Source organism: Mytilus edulis, chromosome 10 (assembly GCF_963676685.1).
Source record: "Mytilus edulis chromosome 10, xbMytEdul2.2, whole genome shotgun sequence".
Lineage (NCBI taxonomy): Eukaryota > Metazoa > Mollusca > Bivalvia > Mytilida > Mytilidae > Mytilus > Mytilus edulis.
In genome coordinates this window covers 50,440,825-50,453,257 of record NC_092353.1, presented here as the reverse complement: position 1 = coordinate 50,453,257, position 12,433 = coordinate 50,440,825, and positions in this window count along the sequence as shown.

Here is a 12,433-nt window from a genome sequence, read left to right as displayed (position 1 = left end):
GGACTTTCATTGTGTTTGGTTCTGCTTGTAAAGAAGTAGCTAAAAGTTTATGTTTGTTACAGATGTCGTTTTCTGAAAATGAAGTCAGTTGGAATGTTGGTGAATTCGTGATTTCCTTTTGCAGAACCTCTATATAAAATTTACGTCAAACAATAATGATATTATTAGCAGCTTTATCAGCCGGGACAAAAACAAATTCCTTGGCTAGTTCTGTTAGTTTATTTTTGATACGCGAAATAGGGTTTTTATAGTTTTTGTTGAGGGTAAAATGTTCTTTAAAATGTTGTATTCGAATATCAACTATCTTCATTACTGAATTAAAAAAAGAGTCCAAAGATTTTTTGTCAGCTTTTTCCCGTTTTACCCATTTCAAACAGTAGGCACGGAGTGAGTCGTTGATGATATTACGACACTCATTCCAGTTAATAGTTGACGGGGGACGATATGTAGGTCCTTTACTGAGAAATGATTTTAACTCTCGGTCGCGAACGATGTTAAGTTCTCCTGTTATAACATGGGAAATTGGTCCATAGGTGTATTCTGAATTACTGCAATTACACGACATAGGTGTATTTTCAGTGATATTTACATCTTTACACAATTGGCTATAATTAAACACATATTTTCGGGTAGATTTCTTGTAAATATAACAAATGAGAGGGAGTTCAGTATTATCAAAATATCCAGGAATTTGGTCTTTAACAGAATGGTCGTTAAAAATACCGGCAATATTTACAAAATCAAAACCTTTATTGACATACTTTATTTTAATAAAATGTTTTTTATGATCTTCAGGGCGATCAATTTTTGGAAACAGTTTAGAATAACAATATGCCATTATAATTTGGACAATTTCATACTTAGGACTGTAATATGAAATTGTGTTGCAATCCTCTAAAATTTTATTTAATTTATTTATAGGTAAAGAACAAAGCTTGGTTAACAGATAATGTCTGCCGTTGTTTTTTGAAATGGAAATTAGGTCCGAAATATTTGTATGGTTGGTCCGAAATTTTCTTTGATTGCGATTTTTTCTGCGTCCATGAGAACGATTTTTACGAACAGTTTTAGAAACTATATCCAAAATGTTAACAGAATCGGTTCTTGATATATTGCCAATTCCCATGATATTATCATTAAGACCGAGAGGGTAGACTGTCTGTAATTTTTTAATCCAATTTAATTCATTTATTTTTCGTGATCGTACAAACTTGGAATGAGATTCACCAGGCTGCTTATTTACTACTTCTAAAGGTTGAACTGTTAAATATTTAATAGGATGACTGTGCTTCTTAAGATGTTGATAAATGATACTTTTGAATTTATTGGGTCTTTTAAAACGATACAGGTGTTCTTGCGTGCGTTTAGATAAATATCGCCCAGTTTCACCTACGTACTGAATACCGCATCCCGGTTTGTTTCATGTGAGTAAATAAATAATACTGTTTGTTTTTCAAGTAATATCAGTTTCAAAATTTAGAGAAAATGTGCGACCATTAAATGTGGACCTTACTGTATTGTTTAAGTTGGTATCAGAGATGCCTTGCAGATATAAACACAATTTTCTTTCATCGATATTTGTTCATTTGCTTTTTATTGTTCTGTTTGCAACAAACTTTTGTTTTTGATTTAATGTTTGCAATAAACTTTTGTTTTTGATTAATGATTAGTTTAAGAAAAAGAAATTAACACCCTAGGTTTTTTTTATGGTTAGTTTTTTACCAAAATAAGTGTTCAATACAGAGATGTAAAATTAGTTAGAAATTATGCAAATTTATGTCAAAAACTTCAACCATACATAACTAGTCAGCATTATTTTACATTTGTACTGAAATTGTTAGAAATTCTTAGAAATTGAAGCTACAGTCTTGAGACACATTGTTTTTGGACTTTTCATATGAAAATATAGTGGTTAAACATGTCAAGTAAAAAATAATTCGGAAAAAGTGTGTTAAGAAATTTGAAAAAAAGGAAATATTTTAAGAAATTTAAAAAAAAGAAAATGTTTTAAGAAATTTGAAAAAAAGGAAATGTTTTAAATACAATTTTTTAATATTAAACAAATACTTTTAGAACCCAATATCATATTTTCCTTCCTATTGAAAAACATCTAAAATCTTAAAGATGAAAGCTCTTTCTACCAGCAATATATTGAATATGTAATAAATTAAAGCTGTTATTTCTTGTTAAACCACTTGAACGTGCAATATTATAAAATGTTTTTTGGGAAAAGTCCCATGAGAAATAAACTATGATTTACCACCAAAAAGGAAATTGGATGCAAAATACATAAGTAGGTCAATGCTACCATATATTGACAATGAAGAAACTAAGCAATATGTTTCCAACATAAAATTACTATTCCAAATGTGACATTCCAATGGTAGAAAATAAAGATGAGTAATAATGCATAATAAATAAAGGCAACAGTAGTATACCGCTGTTCAAAACTCATAAATCCATGGACAAAAAACAAAATCGGGATAACAAACTAAAACCGAGGGAAACGCATTAAATATAAGAGGAGAACAACGACATAACACTAAAATGTAACACACATAGACAAAATCCCACGAGAATAACAAATATAACATATATATATAACATCAAAACCAAATACATGAATTTGGGATAGACAAGTACCGTTACACGTCTTATCGCAATGTGAATTTACACTCAAAAATAAGAGAAAGCAAACGACACAACGTTATAATGTAATACACACAGAAACGAACTATAATATAACAATGACCATATTCCTGACTTGGTACAGGGCATTTTTAAAGGAAAAAATGGTGGGTTGAACCTGGTTTTGTGGCATGCCAAACCTCGCACTTTTATGGCCATGTGAAATATAACATCAAAATGACAACACAGGACTACAATATAAATAAATTGGAGAACACAATTGACAAAGAATCACACGAACAACAGCCAACAAAAGGCAACAAGTTCAAAATTTTAATACGCCAGAAGTGTATTTTGTCCACACAAGACCTATGTGTGACGCACAGATACAAAAGTTTGAAAGCCGAAACGAGTACAAAGTTTAACAGCATCGAGGACCAAAAGATCAAAAAGGTTGTGCCAAAAACGGCAAGGGTTTTCTGTTAAGTTACCAGAAAATCCCTATAATTTAAAGTAATTTATACTTTTGCAAACAGTAAATTTAATAAAATGAATATTCAAAAAATGTACATGATAAAGCTGAAGTATTAACTAATTACAGGAAACAACTGAAATACATTTACATAACCAGACATTTGAAACACAAAAGTAGACACATCCGAATACGTTTAAACCTCTACGCCAAGTGACGTCATATTTGAAACTGAAAAATGACGAAAAAATTACGTCATTTGAATTAGTAAAACAGAGCATCAAAAAATGAAAAATGACGTCACATAAGAATGAATAAGATAGAATTAGGATTAATTTAAGATTATATATTTGAACTAAATACTGATATTGCATTTAAATAACAAAGCACATTTTAATTCTTATTAATATAATACTGAGGTAGCAATTAACTATATTATAAAACTATGTCAGGTTTGTTATGAATCTAACTTCAAACGTAAAATATCGTACTGATTACTTTGAACGAAATCAAATCTGATAAATGAAGGCGGTGATTAATTTTCTTTACCATAACACATAAATATAATAGAAAAGACTTTAAATAATACACTTTATTTAAGAATCGAAAATATGTGGGATGAAATTATTTATAATAGAATTAATTTAATACTTTGGGGTTTATGTTTTGTATTGTGTTAAATGATTTTTGTTTTAGTATATTTAATTTCTGACATAGTCATGGGTTTGTTATAATATTTATTTTCTTTTTTTATTAAATGCATGCATGTGTGAAATATGAGATGTTACATTTCTTATTTCCAAACAATTAAATATAGAGTTCCACATAATATTCGAAATTCTTTCAGATGAAGAAATTTAGCGTAGAAATTTAAGACAATCTTAATTTTTTTTTTTTATATTTGAATTGTATTGACATTTTAATTGATAAATTTAAGAATGTTATTCATTTTATGCAAATGTTGATTGAGGTCCATAAGATCAGCATGCAAAAGTATTTTGGAGCTGTAATATATATTTGGCATTACTTTTGTTATATACTTTTTATGTAATAGACTTAATTTCATAATTTGAAAAATCTTGCATACTATATATTCCTACAGATAAGGTGAGGGAGAATTTCAATTTTTCACCAAAAAAATATTCCATTTTTTTAAACTAAAAACTACAGGTATTTTATTTGAAATAGAGTGCATATTAATTGAAATTCGAATTTTCAATTTTGTGCAATTACTTTTGTAATAGAAACAAAAACTAATGATAAATTTACAGCAAATGTAAAATTAAATCAATTATGAAATGAAAAAAGTATTCAGTTGAAATATCATTACCCAAAGATTCCTTTCATATTCATCCAATTTGAATAAGAACTGAATTATATATTTCATCTTAATTTTTCTTTATTTGTAATATCTTATTTTTTTTCTTTCTAATATTTAATATTTTTTTTAATTCTTCTTTTGATTTTTCTTATTTTTAATTATGATAGAATTGAGAATGGAAATGGGGTTTATAAACTACATAATATTATCATAATGTAGATGGAATGGATATATTCAAATTTGGAAATTATTTTACATATATTAAGAAAACAACCTTTTATTTTTGAAGTTACTAATGGAAACTCTGAAATTAATTATGACTGAAAAAAGTATCCAGTTAAAAAAAAAACATTACCTAGGCATACCTTTAATATTCAGTAAATTTGAATAAGAACTGAAATATTAGTTTTTAATTGTTCTTGATTTCTAAAATGAAATATTTCTTTATTTCTTATATTTATTTTCCTTAATTTTATATTAAATATCTATCTTTAAACTACATAATATTATCATAATTGAAATAAAAGGGATATATTCAAATTGGGTGAATGTTTCATATTTTTTGTAAGAAAACAAGCTGAACTTTGATTTGATTATTAAATGAAAATGCACAAATACATGACTATGTGATAATTTTTTTGACAATTTATTAACTTATCTTAGTACAATAATTTTATAAATGTTTTATTTATTCTTTAAAATGATTGAAAAATATACTCTTCAACATCTTTACTGTAGGAATATTATTATAAATGTTCAAAATCATAACCTCTTCTCCAGATTTAGCAATGTGCTGTGTCTTGGAATAGGAGTAACATGGTATTGACCATTTATATCATTATTTTTTTTAAATGAATCATAAGTTTAACAAAAGTAATCATGCAACTTTAAGTTTCGTACACAAATATTCTTTTATAAAAAAAAAGAATATTATTTTCGTAGGTACCTTCTTTCTATAGAAATTAGAAAGTATGTTTAAAGTTCTATTCCTATATCAATTTTTGTATCATATTTGAAGTCTGCAAGGGAATAGGCCAGTAATGTTTATATCAATAGAATACGATGGGTATCAGAAGAAAGATTATTAATTCATACATGTAGCAATTGGGATAGAAATTGAACATCATATTGATTAGATTACTGATAATTATAACATATACAAAACAAAATAACAATATTAACATCTAATGTTAAAATGTTTATGTTATTTGAGGGAAGAAATAAATATATTTTCATAATTTGATTTGTATTATTAGTTTGCCATACACTTCGAAAGCCAAATGAAAAGGGTAAAAAGGTTAAATTTTTTGAAATTGATTGATTAATTGGTGTTAAATGCCACCTCAGTGCAATAAGCTATTTTGTGGCAGTCAGTTTTTATTGGTGGAGGAAACCAAAGAACTCTTAGAGAAATATGACCTACAACAGGAAATAAGATCCCTAGTTTTATAAGATTGGAGTCGAGCGCATGTGCCACGTGTAGGGTCGAATTCACTACCTTTTTGTTTACAGGGAGTTGAGCGCATGTGCCACGTGTAGGGTCAAATTCACTACCTTTTTGTTTACAGAATAGTGATACAGTAGTTGGACTACTTAAACAACTCAGCCACATATGCTCTAATTTTCCTATGGTATTTTACAACAACGTGAAGAAGTATGCAGGGCACATGGCTTGACATGATGATTTCAAATCAATCAGTTTATGATATCAGATATGTTCCTTACGTCGTAACTACAACCTTTTCCCTTTCATGAATGTGACCTACCGAATAAGACTATTTACCGGATTTGTTATCACATAAGCAACACGACGGGTGCTACATGTGGAGCAGGATCTGCTTACCCTTCCGGAGCACCTGAGATCACCCCTAGTTTTTGGTGGGGTTCGTGTTGTTTATTCTTTAGTTTTCTATGTTGTGTCATTAGTACCATTGTTTGTCTGTCTTTTTCATTTTTAGCCATGGCGTTGTCAGTTTGTTTTAGATTTATGAGTTTGACTGTCCCTTTGGTATCTTTCGTACCTCTTTTGTCACATGCATGGAAGAAAACATTGTTTTTTGTTTTTTTTTTGAAAAATCTCTTTTCGAAATTTTATTTTCCAGCAAGTTTTATTAGCTTTATGCTGTTGTAGTTGTCAGTTCTAATGTCTGATGCAATCCAATGATTTTTAAAGTTGAAGTTTAACAGTATAGTGAAGATGAATGGTATATAATAAGCAATGGTTGAAACTTATAGCTAATGATTTTTTAAACGGCAAAGCAAAATTTGGTGTGTTTACTGGGATATAAAAATAACAAGGCGAGAAATTAAAAAAAAAATGTTGGTCAAATACAGACAGACAATATCATGATCAAATGATAGAAGAAAAACAATCATAGAAAACTGAAGATTTAGTAAAACCCGTGGGTTAACCCAGGTGCCTGGAAACCATAAGAAGTTCTGCTCTAGAAGTGTAAAATTCTGTTGATCAGTCGCATTTTGGTGATGTCAATAACTAGGAAAAGAGGGACGAAAGATACCAAAGGGACAGTCAAACTCATAAATCTAAAACAAACTGACAACGCCATGGCTAAAAATGAAAAAGACAAACAGAAAAACAATAGTACACATGACACAACATAGAAAACTAAAGAATAAACAACACGAACCCCACAAAAAACTAGGGGTGATCAGATAGGAAATAAGGGTTGAATTGTAGCTAGGACAATTGAAGAGGGACGAAAGATACCAAAGGGACAGTCAAACTCATAAATCTAAAACAAACTGACAACTCCATGGCTAAAAATGAAAAAGACAAACAGAAAAACAATAGTACACACGACACAACATAGAAAACTAAAGAATAAACAACACGAACCCCACCAAAAACTAGGGGTGATCTCAGGTGCTCCGGAAGGGTAAGCAGATCCTGCTCCACTGGGTCGATGTCACTGCTGGTGGACGTTTCGTCACTAAGGATTTCACCAGCCAGTAGTTAGCACTTCGGTGTTGACATGAAAATCAATTATGTGGTCATTTTTTTTTAATTCTTAATTTTTTTTATATAAATTTCCTGTTTACAAAACTTTGAATTTTTCGAAATACTAAGGATTTTCTTATCCCAGACAAAATATACAAAATATACAAAATGAACATATCTTTGAGTAATTACCAGGATTGTAATTTAGTATGCTAAATGCTCGTTTCGTCTACATAAGACTCATCAGTGAAGCTCATATCAAAATAGTTATAAAGCCAAAAAAGTACAAAATTGAAGTGCATAATTTTGAGGATCCAAATTTCCAAAAGGTTGTGCCAAATACGGCTAAGGTAATCTATGCCTGGGATAAGAAAATCCTTAGTATTTCGAAAAATTCAAAGTTTTGTAAACAGGAAATTTATATAAAAAAAATTAAGAATTAAAAAAAAATGACCACATAATTGATTTTCATGTCAACACCGAAGTGCTGACTACTGGCTGGTGAAATCCTTAGTGACGAAACGTCCACCAGCAGTGACATCGACCCAGTGGTGTAAATCAAATTTACCAGGATTTTAATTTAGTACGCTAGACGCGCGTTTAGTCTACATACGACTCATCAGTGACGCGTATCAAAAAAATTATAAGCCAAACAAGTACAAAATTGGAAAACATCGAGGATCTATAATTTCAAAAAGTTGTGCCAAATTAGGCTAAGGTAATCTATGCCTGGGATCGATAAGAAAATCCTTAGTATTTTCGAAAAATTCAAAGTTCTGTGTTGCAGATTTTGCATAAATGAGAGGCGAAAAAAATCCAAAGGTGTATTCAAACTCAGAAGTCGAAAATGAACTGATACTGCAATGGTTGAACATTTAAATAATTTCCACAAGACAAAATATACAAAATAAAACATAGAAAAAAAAAGAGTGAGCAACACGAAACTAGCCAAAAACCAAGGGAGATGTCCTGTTTAGGTTTTCATCTATATGAGTATTCATCAGAGAAAATGTCCGGTATCAATACCGAATCACCTTTTGTCGCTTACAAGCAAGAACGATGAAGGACACATTAATCACATGTAAAGACTACCATTTTTCTGATTATAAACATTTAAAATACACATATAATGGTAAATTGTCTCGCTTTGTGAGCTGTCAAAGTTGTTTTAAACGAACAGTGAGACGAAAAACACGTCTGTTTTCTCTTTAATGAGTTTATTTCAGATCATAAAATTTAATGTTGATTTTATGATAATTTATTACAGTCCTCTTTGACTGATAAAGGCCTACCTGGCCCTTCTCCTTAAAATTAAAGTACTATTTTTTGGTCGAATGTCGTCAAATAAAAAAAAAACGTCTAAGGGAATCGCATGAGCATAAAATGGAGCAGGCGTCTCCTTGTATGCATGCATCACGCACATTGCGAATTCCCATTTAGTCAAAATGAAACCACCATACGTAAAAAGACACAATCAGCAAATTTACATATTAGAAAATAACCTGGTATTTTTAAAGAGTTAAGATCGCGAAAATATTTCACCAGTGAGCTGAGACACAAACATATCGTAACCTGGTAGTCCCATTATAAGAAACCGATTCGCCATTATAAAAGAGGGACCCATAAATAAAAAGTAAAATCACAAAAAAACTGAACTCAGAGGAAAATCAAAATAAAGGCAACAGTACTATTCTGTTGTTCAAAAGCCATAAATCGGTTGAGAGAAAACAAATCCTGGTTTCAATCTAAAACCGAGGGAACCACATCATCTAAAAGAGGAAATCAACGAAACAACAAAAACACTGAAGTGCAACAAAAAAAACGACAATGTAACACAATGTATTACATAGAAACGAACTACCAGTATTAAATAACTGAAACTTATATAGCGTGGTTCTTCGTCGTTACTATGCTAGATATGTGTTTTGTGTATAAGAAGTTCACCTCATAATTTCATAATAAATATTATAGAATAAACATGAACGAGCATAACCTATGCATTTAGATATGTTAAAGAAAGTTGACATATTATGGCGTAAATTTGTCATAGATTTAGTTTGAGGACACACGTATTTGTCGATATAAATGAAAATGTTACGATACGAATCGGATACTTATTTAACAAATGTTTCAGGCTTATAATTTGATACCCCAGACGCGCGTTTCGTCTACATCAGACTCATTAGTGACGCTCAGATCAAAATACTTAGTTATCCAACAAGTATAAAATTGAAGAGCATTAAGTACCAAAATTTCCAAATATTGTTTTAAATACAGCTATGGTAATCTATGCCACAGATAAGAAAATCCTTAGTATTACAAATAATCAATACTTTTGCAAACAGTAAATTTATAAAATTGACCACATAATTGATATTCATGTCAACACAGTACTGACTACTGGACTAGTGATACCCTCGGGGAAGAAACGTCCACAAGCAGTGGCATAGATCCGGTGTGTAAATAGTTATCAAAGGTACCAGGCTTATCATTTGATACACCAGACGCGCGTTTCGTCTTCATCAGACTCATCAATGACGCTCAGATCAAAATAGTTAAAAGGCCAAACAAGTATAAAGTTGAAGAGCATTGATGACCAAAATACTAAAAAGTTGTGCCAAATACGGCTAAGGTTATATTTTCCTGGGGTAAGAAAATCCTTACCATTTCGAATAATTAATACTTTTGCAAACAGTAAATTTATAAAAATGACCATATAATTGATATTCCTGTCAACACCGAAGTGCTGACTACTGGGCTGGAATCATAATTCATATTCATAATTTTGTAGACGAAACGCGCGCGCTTCTGGCGCAAAAACTAAATTTCCTGATATCTATGATGAGTTTGTTTACAACCAGCTGGGTCTATGCCACAGCTGGTGGAGTTTTAATTCCCCGAGGGTATCACCTGCACATTCACCAGCACAGCTGTGTTGACATGAATTGTGATTGATATGGTCATAATTATAAATTAAATGTTTACAAAACTTAGAATTTATGAAATATTTAGGCTTTTTTAACTCAGGAATAGATTTGCTTAGCTGTATTTGGCAACACTTTTATGAATTGTTGGTCCTCAATGCACTTCAATTTCGTATTTAATTTGGCTTTTTTTTAATCTTTTTTTATACGAACGTCACTGGTGAGTCTTTTGTAGACGAAGCGCGCGTCTGGTAAATTTTAATCGTGGTATCTACATGAGTGTTTTTATACGCAATACGTATGTTTTCGATCAAAATTCAGCATTTTGATGAATCGATATCATCTTCGGTGCATTTGTGGTGGAATCGGTGCTGGTTTTCAATAAAGAATGATTTTTATGACCCAAACAAGGTTTATGTACCTACATTTTCCATTTTTGTAAGAACTGTACTTAATGAGACGTTGTAGTCAATCATTCAATGAGCATGGAGAATATATCGTCGTGTAAAAGCTTGGGAAAAATAAAAGGATTTGATATCACTGAAAAACTGTAATGGGTGTGCTTGAATATTTTGGGAATCTATCTTTAAATTTGTTAAGCATCCACATCTTATTGTCTCTGCTGGTTGAATATACATCATCACAATATTTCTGAAATCCATCTTTTACTGAAGAAAGACTATTCCGAAGAAATATAGACAGTTCTTCAATCGAAAATCTTTGCGAACCGTTTATATATCGTTCTTAATGGGGATTTTTTAAAGTTCAGATTTCCAGAATATTGATGGGTGATTTTCGTCATCCATAATTATGTCATTACCAAAGGAGACAAGAATCTTTTGTGATTTTTTCTTCCAGCGGAAAGTGAATTCCAAGTTTTTGTTAAAGTAAAATAGTGAAAATACCAAACTTGAAGAAAAGTTCAAATCGGAAAGTCCTTTATAAAATGGCAAAATCAAAAGCTCAAACAAATCAAACGAACAGAAAACAAGGGCCATATTCCTGCATTGTTACATGCATTTCATTATGTAGAAAATTGTGGATTAATTCTGGTTTTATAGCTAGCTATACCTCTCACTAGTATGACAGTCGCTGAAAATTCATTTGTATTGACAACGATGTTTGAACAAAACAAACAGATGTAATAGGTAAACTGACAGAAATAGGGGTACAACAGTCAACATTGCGTTATAATCTTAATCAGTATGAAAAAATATATATATATATCAACAAAGAAAAGATGATAAACAACATAGAATCTATACTTCAAGACAGTGGTTACTTCCGGTGAGCTTTTTACAAAAAGGACGAGCCGTTCTTTGACATACCCCTGGTTCATCAGACACTGATGACACTGGTGACGTTTTTGAAAAGTATTTGTCGAGTTTCCCCCACGATCAGTCCACTAAGAGCACATAAAAATGCCATGCTAAACGACAAAAATCAAATTGTCTTAAAACCAGAAACATATCCACACAGGGATCAGCGTATTTATGTTTCTCTTAAAACTAAGGTTGGCCGGGAAATTTGAAATCCGTTATATAAACTTTCAACGTCTGCAATGCTTCAGGTGAACAATAAATCTTATTATAAACATCGACATTGAACTATATATATTTTGCAATAATAATTATAGTTATAATAATAATAATTAATAATTTCGAAGAATTGGGCAAAAAATATAACAGGTTAATGTTCAATCAGAGACATATATACACATTTTTGTGTATATATATGTCTCTGGTTCAATAAATCTAACGTAACAATACCTTGCGTACGGACACAAATATTATTATAACATTCATAATTATCCAGTTTCTTAAGGCTTACCAATCCTGCATTCCGGCAATAAGTCTCCCTCCAAATATTAATAATTACTTTTTGATTATTGTTACATTTTGATGTAACCGTAGCCAGTGCCTTTATACACCTTATCGCTATTTGTCCGCCATTACTGGACATCACACAGGTTCCCGTAAAATTTTGATGTCATAATACAAAATATCTGACGCCACAATGGAAAAGTGATTGTTGTATGACGTCAATAGTTCAAGCGGGACAGATTCTCGGGTCAGCCGGGAATAGCGATAAGGTGTATACAGGTCATCGAAGAGGTGTTCCGAAAATAG